The 11376-nt window shown below is 37.4% G+C and overlaps 1 protein-coding gene across 10 annotated transcripts in view; it reads left to right on the top strand.

The window, feature by feature from the left end:
• The first annotated feature begins 507 nt into the window (after positions 1-507).
• Positions 508-11376, top strand: part of LOC108105974 (whirlin) — a 33287-nt gene continuing 22418 nt past the window's right edge. For 4 of the 10 annotated variants that reach the window (XM_017212788.2, XM_017212789.2, XM_017212785.2 and 1 more), the window contains exon 1: positions 515-2309. The gene's annotated coding sequence lies outside the window, so the exon portion shown is untranslated. Of the gene's footprint in view, positions 2310-11376 lie in introns of all 10 variants that reach the window. The other 6 variants (XM_017212781.2, XM_017212791.2, XM_017212780.2 and 3 more) reach the window with 5 other exon arrangements.

The following is an 11376-nucleotide window of genomic DNA, read 5'->3' as shown; positions in this document are numbered from 1 at the left end:
CTCAGTGAACATTAAAATAACAAAATCCAAACAACGCAAACTTTGAGTGCAAGACCAACAAGAGAACCCTAGGACCCAGGGCCAGAGCGAGATACACATAGAAAAAAGGTAGTGAATTTATATTGCAAAATTATAAAAAATATCAAATAATATTATTTGAATTAAATTAAAATAACTTATTTAAGTAAATAAACTGCAAAGTCTGGCAGGCTGACTACATGGTCACCTTAAATATCGATATAATTCCGATAACCGATGAACCCAGATTAAGCTAAGATAATGATTGATTGCTAAGCACGATTTTGATTAGATTTAGTCTTTATTAAGAAGTGCCATAAAAGAGGCGCGTTAAGTATATCTGCAAATAGACTTTTACAAAAGTTTTTAAACTTCTTTCTTATTAATAAGCTTAAAATTCTACATCATTTTTTTAACTGTAAAAACAGAATAAAAGAGACAGAGTGAGAGAGAGAGAGCGCAGCTCGCCAGGACGTCGCCAGTCAGTCTCGGCGGGGATTCGGCTCTCGTTGCCCAGCTCTCTTTCGCTGCACAGAAGCCTACAAAATCGGGGAAAGCTTTTTGGGCCGAGGCCTCTGCGAAAGCGAAGCCTCCAAAGTAGTCGGAGAAGTGGAGCCAAACGGTCAAGACGCGGAGCTCCGCTGAAAAAATTAAAACAAAAATCCAGAAGGAGAGAGCGAAGGGGAAGAAACTACAAAATCGCAGCCCAAATCGCGTTTCGTGGAAAAGAAGAAAACAAAAAAAAAAAAAAAAAACGTTTGGCTACAATAAAAATAATTGCAGAAGGCTTTAGCCCAAATAATCTGAGAGAAAAACAAGTGTTTCGAAATGCAAGTTAAACAAATACGCCAATTATGGGCTGTCTAAGGCGAAAGAAGGAAAGAGACAGGGCCACTCTGGCTCTTCCATGTTGTTGTGTGTAACGTGTGTGTGTGTGTGAAACGATTTTCCTCCTCCAACAATCTTTTCATTTCTTTTTTTTTGGCAATATGCATGGGGCATGTAGATACAGTCAAGAACAGGCCAAAATAGAGCCACAAAGAAGGGTTCATCCTTAAATTGGTTACAGAAAAAAAAAGAAATAATCAAAGCAAGAAAAGAGTAACAAAAAAAGGAACTGTAACAGATGAGGGTTACTTTTTGAGGCAAAACCACCAAGGAAATAATAACCTTGAAGGCTACTGGCCAAGGCTCTCAGCTTTGCTGTTTCGAGGGCTCGCTTACAACATGGCGTATGCTTAATAAAACCAAAATCTATATAAATATTATCAGTTAAATATGAAAACATGTGCAACAAAGTGTGCGTGCGCGTGTGTGGGTGCCAAATAAAATATTAAGCAAATAAATAAGCGATTCGATTCGTTTCGACTCGACTCCACTCTACGCGATTCCCGATGACGCATTCGAGAAGAGTAGGGCAGAAGGTTAAATTACACAAAACGTCAAATTCGCCACGTACGACAGCCGTTTCGGATTCACCAGTCCGAAAAACGTTCTCGCTTTCGGAGTCGGTCCTACTCGGTCGGGATACGGAGTATCCAGATTATAGGCGTGCAGAGAGCAAAAACTATAGAGCACATAACACATTCCCAAACTTTCCAACTAACTTTCCTCCCACTATAACAACTTCAAAAAGGGATTAAAATTCCTAAAAGAAAAAATATTTAATATATATATAAAAGCCTTAAAGAAAGTTTCTCTGTGTGTCACTGGAGAATATCAAGCAAAATATTTTAAAAATTTACTCAACCAGAAAATGTGCCTAGCTCTCTTCTGAGCGAGGGAGAAAGCTTGGAGCAAAAGAGAACAGCACCCTCAACCCGAATTCACCACGATAAAATACAACAAAGAAACAGCAGCAACAACAACAACAACAACAACAAAAGAAAGAAAAGAAAAGAAAAAAAGAAATAAAATACTTTCACTCTCGCCACAACGTGGCGGCATCGAGAGGCAGGAAGCGCATAGAGTGACAGACAGAGGCAGACAGAGACAGGAGAGGACGGCGCTGGGAAAACTCAAAGGGAAAAACTTTTTGCATGCCACAAGCAGCAGGAGCGTCACAATCAGCATCAGCTGACTGCTGCAGGAAGCCTGGCAGCGGGACAACTGTGTTGCGGACAGGACGAGCGTCCGGTCGTGTCACCATCCATTCAATAGAGGCCTCTAGCCACCAGTTTCCTTCAAACACTGGCCATTGGCTCCTCTTGTCGCCACACTCACCAACACTCACAAACACCGCGCCCAAGCAAAACGCAGCAGTTTTAATGTATCCTTAGAATTCCAAACAGGTGAGCATAAAATACAACTACAAGCCAAAAAATGTGAGCACAGATAAGGCTGCAAATGAATTGTAGTGAAAGGACTTGATATTCGTATAATAAATCATTGTGTTTATAGTTTTGAATGGGCGATAAGTTTGAATGCCTTGGCCCACAAAAGTGTGCTACATTAAAAGTTGGAAGCTTGTCACAAGGATAAAATGGGAATACAGTAGTTGCTTTGTTTCTGCATTTATTTTTACGATCTGTCTTATCAGGATTAGTTGTAAACCAGAAGGTTCTGAACATGCTATTTTTTGTGTTTAAATTTGTATTTAGGAGAGTATGGGCTTGAAAAGGGTTTAAAAATCCTTTTTTTTTAGTAGTTTAAACAAGAAATAAGATTGGGTGCTTGTGAAAACCATTAATATATTCCAACTATAAGGTGTTTAGCCTTTTATTAGATTTAATTTAAAGGAACAGAACGATGTTTTCCCAACAAAAAATGTTTATTTTCTGATTTAACTTACTTACTTACTTACTTTCCCGTTTTCCCTAACTTATTCCATAAATGGCATTCATTCTTCTCTCAATTTATCTTTCTATATATAACTTCCACCTTTAATTAAAAGAGAAATTCCAATGTTATTTTCTCCATCGACTAACAAATCCTAGTCATGAAAAAAAAGTAGAAAACCGTTCATGCCTTCAAGGACGCCCTTTCCGTTTCTATCTCAAGCCGTGTTCGGCACTCGCACCCTTCAAACGCTCTTCAATTACAGCAGTTTTATTCTTTTTCTGCACTCCGAACGCTGCAATTTGCCTTTAATTGCAACCGCCCCCAGTGCAGTCTTAATTTGCATAAATTTATCCGCGTGCCGTCCCCTTCGTTACACTCATAATAACCACAACTCAGTTTCAATTAAAAGCTCAGCCATCAATTATGCAGAGTAAAAACGATGGCAAACGAACCAAAAAATTACAAAAAAAAAAAAAAAAATAAAAATCGGATAACAACAAAAGTGTGGCATACTTTTCGGCTGCCCAACGAGAGGTGGCTGAATAATAATAATTATAATTCATGCATAATTGTGGGAAATTTAGCCATTGAAATCAATCATGCAAACTGCACAATAAATGTGCCACAAGCACAGAAATGCGAAAAATCAAATTTTCATTTACAATTAGTATGCTGAGCTCCTTTCAAAATCAAACATCAGCAGCCAATGTAAACATTACTCATACGCCTAGCAAACCCAATGTCCCAATCAGGCTGTGCGCTTCCGTTTTTCGGCAATTAATTAGTCGAAAATTTTAATTAAATGCCATCATCAGTTGATGGAAAATGTTCTCCCTATGACGGCAGTTGGCACTTTGGTTCACGGCCAAGTTATTCTGTTCTTACCAACACCCGAGCTGTGACACAAACTCATTAAATAGTTATTACTCAGCCTGAGACCATGTCGCCGGCAAAGTGTCAACCACGAATGTGTTTTTTAGGTTATTAATATCTTACTCGAATTTTTTTGTTGACACTCTGTCGTTAATAATGGCTATAGTGGGAAAGATAAGTGGAAGTAGATTTTTGGGTCAAGTTGGGTGAGGCTTATGGGTCTACATTGATATTTAAAAGCATTATGAAAACTAATTGTTTTATAAATTTGGTCTTAAAATCAATTAATCTTGATAGTTATATACAACTTTACATTATTCATTACAATAAAGATGGAAATACTAAGAAAAGGGAAACCAAGGTAGGCTTAAAAGTTGTATGACAGCAGCGAAGACTTCCCCGATTAAGTTAGATTTTTTGACAAACATTAGACATATTGTAAATCTAGAATGCTTTTTATGCTGATATATCTGCTATCGATTTGAAGTTACGTGACCCGCTTCCCATGCCCAAACTTTAATTACAGCCATCATAAACTGAACCCCAAAAACAAACCCAACCCTACCCAACGGAAAAAAAAGGGAAGGTGAAAGAAAGAAATTCCAATAATTGTTTTATGGTATATCAGAAGGTGTGGGTGACACCCCCCGACATTCCCAGAACGCACCTGACCTCGCACCATTCACAATTCTTTGGCTGGCAATCATTAAGTGGCCCAAAAAACTAAACCAAAATCAAGTAGGGTGAAAGCCGAGCCTTTTTTGCGTTCAGTTTTTGGTGGCATAACAATCAATCTTGGAGCCTACAGGGGAGGGTGGTTGATGGGAGACACAGGTGTCCAGTCAGAAGGAAATATCGTTAAATGGGAGGCGGAGCAGGCATATCAAATAATCCTTTTTTTGTTCAAGCTCTCGTATACGAGAAGATATATATATATATATATATATGTATTTAGCAAACTCAAACTTGAGCACTTCAAGAGCTCATTAAGTGGGCTAACCTTGATGGAGGACTGCCATGGTTGTGGTTGGGGTGCCATTGGGGTTGTCTTAGAAATGTTGCAAGTTTTCCTCTTAATTCACTTAAGACTTTCGGTTTGAGTTTGCCAGGACTCGCACGAAGACACTAACACACACACACACACACACGTACAACCATAATAAATGGCATATCCTTTTGTGGCAGGAGCAAAAGGTGGCAATTGAATGTCGGACTCCGCCTCATTCTGTGACCGTGTGCGAGTCCTTTAAGTATCTTGTATTAAGAAAGTTCTTTTCCACCTCTAGCCATTGAATTGAGTCCGAAAAGGAGGTCTTGATAAAGTAAGGACCATTCAGCAGTTTTCCATAGGCAAATAGAAAAATATTCATAAAACTGGAATTGCGATTTGTCCTTGCAACTTTTCTTCCTCTTCTTTACTTTCTCTCTTTTTTTTTTGCAATTTCTGCCGTAGAAGCTAAAAAGGATGTAGGATAATAGATTTGCGTCTGTGCGAGCGCCTCGTTTAACCTTTTTTTTTATCCTCCTTCTTTCTAGACCAAAGAAAATTGCTTTAAATGGGTTGAGCAGGCTTGCCTTGCCGTTGGCTTTGGGCCATGTTTCTGTTTAAGGCTTCAGCGAGTCTATCGGTGACACTAATTGCTGGCTTATTATCCTTATTTGCGGTGGAGCTGGGCTAGTGGGTAGGGGATTTTCCCACGCAATTCAACGATTATGATGACTCTGATAAAACGCCGTATTATTTATTGCACCAAAAATTCCAAGAGAGAGAACTTCAAACGGCACAAACGTGTGGAATATAAATAATAAATATCTTTCTTTATGACTTTCTATTAAATATGCCTCTTAAGATAAAGACAGCATAAGAAGATTTCAGTTTCTGCTGTTTTATAAATAAATATAATAATATAGTTTGTGTTTATTTATGTGCTGTGTGCCATAAAGCCACTTAAAATAGAGGCAGCTCTTTGGGAAATAGAACGAACTCTTTGTGAGTACAAATAAGTATATATTTTAAGTTTTAATGGCTCCTGTTCTATGGCAAGTTCATTCTATATATTTAAATTTATTAGTTTTTGCTTTTATATAGAAGAGTATTCCATAGCTCATCGTGGTAATGGCTTCTCTACTATCTCTCTTCTTTAGCTGCCTGTGTGTTTGGCCTTTGTGTTTATGTATTTATTATTGATTTTGGCTCGTTGGCCCATTTGGTCTGAATGTTTTATTTTTGGATTTTATTTTCATGACAATGGGTGGTTTATTAACTTTCAGTTAGCTGACACAATAATTAAGGGGGCTTACGAGCTGCAGCCGTTTGCCATGCCAAATTATGTGAAATTTTCCAAAGAGAAGATTTATGTGAAAATTAATGAAGGCTTTCAGCACTTTAAGGCAAAGACAAACCGAATGACAGGCGGCCAATGGCTGAAATTGTCAATAAAATTGATTCATAATTGAGATATATATGATATGGTAATATTACTCTGGGTTTGCTATGCTTCTACTGTTATTTATGTCTTTTTATTCCCTTCATAAATTTCAATTTTCAAATGCACCATTTTTGTAGTCCCCCATCCAGTAACATCGTAAACATGCCCTGCGACATAAAGGAAAACAACTAGAATTCCTGCCCGGCATATACTCGTAATATGTTAGTTTGGTTTAGTTTTTCTTTTTTTGTATGTTTTTGTAAGTTGCGTGAGTTCTTCATTCAACTTGAGACTTTGTCGACTCGAGAGCTTCTTCTTGGTTACCCCAGCCATACCGCCATTGAGAGAGTGTGTGTGTGTGTTTATAGAGCTGGCTCCTTTTTTGTTTTTTGCCTAGACCAAACTTTTCGTGACTGGACAAAATGCTGCTCTGCTCGACGTCGGCGTTTTGTAGGAAATACCAGGCTGTCCTGGCTGTCCTGTCTCTCGTTGGCACACACACTCTCCGGATCCTGGCTTCCCCAGTTAGTTTCATTTGCCTTTTACATTTCCACACATTTCCTACTTTTTTGCCTAATGCACGGAGAGGAAATTGTAACTATTAGGTATTAGTTAGTTAATGTCTGTTTAGTGAGCTTAGATCTTTGTTAAGTGGAAAGCTTAAAGATGGTTTTTTAACATTTTAATATTGGTTTTTTTTTTATTTAACAGTTATTAACCATAGTATAGATCCTTCTCAACCCCAAAAGTTATAAAGAAAAACCTTTTCTTTAGAGAATTTTCTAATTGAAAGTCACCTTTTATGATCTCTTTGAATTGGTACAGACTTTACCCTGAATTCTTGTCCCCTTTTCTTCTCAGTGTAGTTGCGTGTCTGTGCATAGACGACCTACTCAAAAGAGGCAAATATGGGTGGGAAATGAGGCGTAGGTATGGTTGGTTTTCGGGTGGCAGGGACAGCGAGACGACGCTTTGCATATTTATTTTATTTGATTTCTGTTCGCTTTTTCCTACGTTATATATGTATATATATATATATATATATTCAGTTGTAGGTTTGGCGGGGACTTGATATTCCCGCTTATATAACAAACGCGACGTGTGATTAAAAATTCGTAATTTGCCCGTATATTTCGTATACCTGCCCTAGCTCACCTGCTGCCCTTCTTTGTGTGTCATGTTTTTTGTAGCATACCCTAAGGCGTTCCACTTCCCTGTTCAACTTTTTCTTCTTCCCTTCCAGTTTTCCTTTTTTTTTCGAGCGTGTTTTGTGCCATTTTTCCTGCTGCTGCTGTAGCTGTTGCCGTTCTTCGTGCTTCATTAATATTTAATTAAAAAATCAATAGTTGACATGTAAGTCAACTTGGTTTGTTCTTCTTTCGGGCCTGGTTTGTTGTTCTACCTTTTCCACGTTTCGAATTTCTTCAGGGCGATTTTCTTTGGGTCCGCTGGCCTAACTTATGCATGTGCATTTGTGCATATCTTATTATGGCAGATTTTCTTCTGGCTTCGTGTCGTCTACGTGACGTTTCAGTTGGAGGAATATCTTAGGAAAACCACACCCTCAATGGTAGGAAAAAGATAACTTAAAAGCCACTAAAAAGACATGGAAGATATGTGGACAAGTACTGGTGCGGGAAATATATAGTATGACTACAAAAAACGTAGCTAAAAAATAAATCTACAGAAATTAAATCATAAAAAATTAATTTCATTAAGTTTATAATTTTTAAGCATTTTTATATTTACTAAAAATGTAGCCATTTACATTTTTTTATCTCAAAAAGTCGTTCATACGACTCAACACCTCAACACCTGCCTCCAAGGCTAACCAAACTCCTTTAGTTTCTGATAATTGACCCTCCAAATTCTCAAAGCTGATTAACACACAAGCAAATGAATTTTCCATTATGTATGTGATAGCATTGTTTTCAATGTAGAACATGAATCATGGCACCAGGAGCAGCGCCATTGTTCGGCCATGTCCTTGGATTATATTTTATCTGCGGGCAATCAATAAGCTACAGAGGAAAGCAGAATATGTATTATTAGGATTGACTTGAGTTTGGAAATGATTTTAAATGCATCTTTTAAGAAGATTAAATAAATAATTATTGCTAGCTGCAAAATCTGTTAAGAGAAGATAAGATGACTTAGTAAGGACTTGGTTAATGGTAAAGATCTTATTTATTATTTAATCTTACAAGTCATGTGACATTCTTTGGCTGAGAACTTTTAATAAACATTCTTAACATAAAAACAGTCATAAACGAAACATTTTTAAACCAAATTGATTGGCCAGCAATTATTAATAGGTTGGAATTTTAATATAATTTTCATTTGCAAGCCATATATTAATTTTTGCGGTTCGAAGAGTGACTTTGCATACTCGTCAAAGGAATGTTTGAGCAATAAATTACTGATATGAAAAACTTTGTAAATACCCAAAGGGACTTAAGTAAGAGCTTAACTACTTCCAGTTACTTCCACTTTCCACTTTTCAATAAAAATGATTTAATGATTCATGCCAGAGTCAGTTTGAGTATAAAATAGCATGACTTATTTCCCCAGTTGACTATCATCACGCTGCATTCTCTGGCTTATCACTAAAAGTTATTAAGAGTGAAGTGAAAATGCACATATTTTTATGTGAGAAAACCAGACAAAGTCACGTAACTCAAGACTGCTTATCAAAATGCCCCGAGATCTTGTTCAAGATTTATTGACAGCAGCAGCAGTAGCAGCAGCACCGGAAATGGGAAATGGGCAAGGCACATGTTCGACGTGTTTTACCTGCCTCTTTTATTTACGCGCAATTAACCCAGTTACAAGTTCGACATGCCGCTTTGGCAAAAGGCTCCCCCACCTTCTCCCACCACAACACACACACACCCGCACTCGTGTATATCCTGCATTTATCATAATTACTTCCCCAGAAATTTACCGCCAAAAAAAAATAAGTAATGAAGAAAAACGAAAAGGCGGAAAAAAAAACACAGAAGAGCGTTGATGATGATGGTGAAGAACGTTGATGAATGCCCTGGGCTTTAGCGAAATTCTGCTGCTTTGGTTAATGTTTTAATATGCCTCTGGCAACTATTAAGCGCACTTGAAAAGCTGAACGTTAAATGCCAGCCGCATATTAAACATCAATTATTTATGCCAAATGAAAAAAGGGTTTCGCGCTGAGAATAAAGTCATTCGCATAGCATACATTTTGGGGGCCTCGCATTTTCTTCTTCCTTTCTATATTTGTGTGTATGATTGTATGTGTGTGCTCATTGTATGCAAATACTCAAACATCGAAATGTGCTTAGCAATTATTTTAAAAATGCAAACAACTTGGGAAAAACAACAACTACCACGACAATTGCAATCGCAGTTGAGCATTGGACCAAAAAGGACGAGGCAAAAAGAAGAACACATTCCCACAAGGACACCGAAAGAAAAATGTTACTTTTGATAAAATCATTACATTATTGCAATTTTCCAATATTAAGGAAATAGATTTTTATAGGCAATATAACATTTATGTTAAACATTTAATAAGATCAATTTGACAAGTTTTTTTCCTGTGTAGACAGTGGCAGATAGAACGAACATGCAACATGCAAACTGCCTAGGCTCGAGTGCCATAAAAACTGGAGTGAACAATATACAAAACTTATTTTCAAATCAAACAACAACAGCAACAGCAAAAACCAAAGTCCATGGCGGCCAAAAGGGGGCCAAAGAGCAGGGGGCGTGGCAGTGACAACAGCAAAACAGTTACAACAAAGTGCCAGCTGCTGGAAGTAGACAAAAAAAGTAGAGAGAATTGGAACCCGGGACAGTGGAATTTTAGATTTCGAAAAAAAGTCAGAAAAGAAGTTAGTCTGGAAGAATAAATTTTTGACTTTACTTTTATTTTTATTATAAAAGTAGAAAAAAAACAGTATTTTTATACTGATAAAACTGTTGGTATATATTAAAGTAAAACGTAAAAATCCGTATTTAAAGTTCGAAAATAATACTAATTTTTGTTTACATTTTTAAACATTCGAAAGGAAAACCAGTTCTTAAAACTAAACAAATAAAAATAAACTTTTAAATTTGTTTTTTTTTATCACTTGAGTTTATATTTTAGTTTCTAATCGAAAAGAAAAACCCGTAAAGTCACTACTTTATGCCACAGTCCATCTATGCACTCTCGACTCGGCTGCCTGGCACAAACCAGAGTCAGACTAACAAATTCCGAAAAATGTCACATTGCGCACATGAAAAATGTCCTTGTGACAAGCGCCAACGCCAAACGGCGGCAACTGTGGTTGTGTATTGTTACTATATATGTGTGTGTGTATATGTATAGATGTGGTCCTTGGACGAGTGTGTGAGTGCTGGCTGTGCTTTAGCAAGGTCATGAGTAAATACGTTTGGAGCATGCTGTTTTTGCCGTTTATTCTCTAACAAAGCCAAGGCAGCAACAAGAACAAAAAGCAGAATAAATAAAATAAAAATATATATAAAAAAAAACAAAAAATAAAATACAAAAAAAAAGTTAAAGAAAGAAACAAAGGAGGGAATGCGAGAAAGAGAGAGAGCCAAATAGCAGTGGGCAAATTTATTGTCATATCTATATAATATAGGAAAGCTTCTGCTGATGCTTCTTATTGATATTTATACAAAATACATTGGCAGGCACACTCACACACTAGCAAACATATGTTTTCTATTTCCCAGAGCGCGTGTGTATTTGTTAGCCTCATTTGTAATGGCGTCTGCTTGCCAATTTGTTGTGTGTGAGAGTTCGTGTGTGTGGCCGAAAGAAATGCAAATGTGTATCGGTAAATCAAAAAGGACATTATTGGCTGCTTGTTAGACGTAAGCACAATTGCCAGCCATTACGTAGGTGTCTCTGTATGTGTGTGTACTACTAGAGCAACTGTATGCGTGTTTGGTATGTCCTGTTTGTGTTTGTGCTTGTGTTTGTGTTTGCCAATGGTCGACCGCTAAGTGCGCTTAAGCGTCAAACCAAATTGGCCGGCGCTTTGTTCTTCAGCGCTTAGCTGAAAGTGCACTTTACCTTTCCCCGCCCCACTCTCTGCACTCACACAACTTTACAACTCACACAAATAAATAAATGGAAAAAAAACTACTCATACACACAGACACTCACGCATGCACGAGTATTTGAGCACTCGAAACTTATTTGCTATTTACACTCGATTAATCGACAGCCTTTCGTTTATGACTTTGATGCAACTTTTATCGGCATAATCGATGGCAAAGTTTTTTT

Source organism: Drosophila eugracilis, unplaced genomic scaffold (genome assembly GCF_018153835.1).
Source record: "Drosophila eugracilis isolate 14026-0451.02 unplaced genomic scaffold, ASM1815383v1 contig_2154, whole genome shotgun sequence".
Taxonomy (NCBI): domain Eukaryota; kingdom Metazoa; phylum Arthropoda; class Insecta; order Diptera; family Drosophilidae; genus Drosophila; species Drosophila eugracilis.
This window is presented reverse-complemented; position numbering and strand designations above follow the sequence as displayed.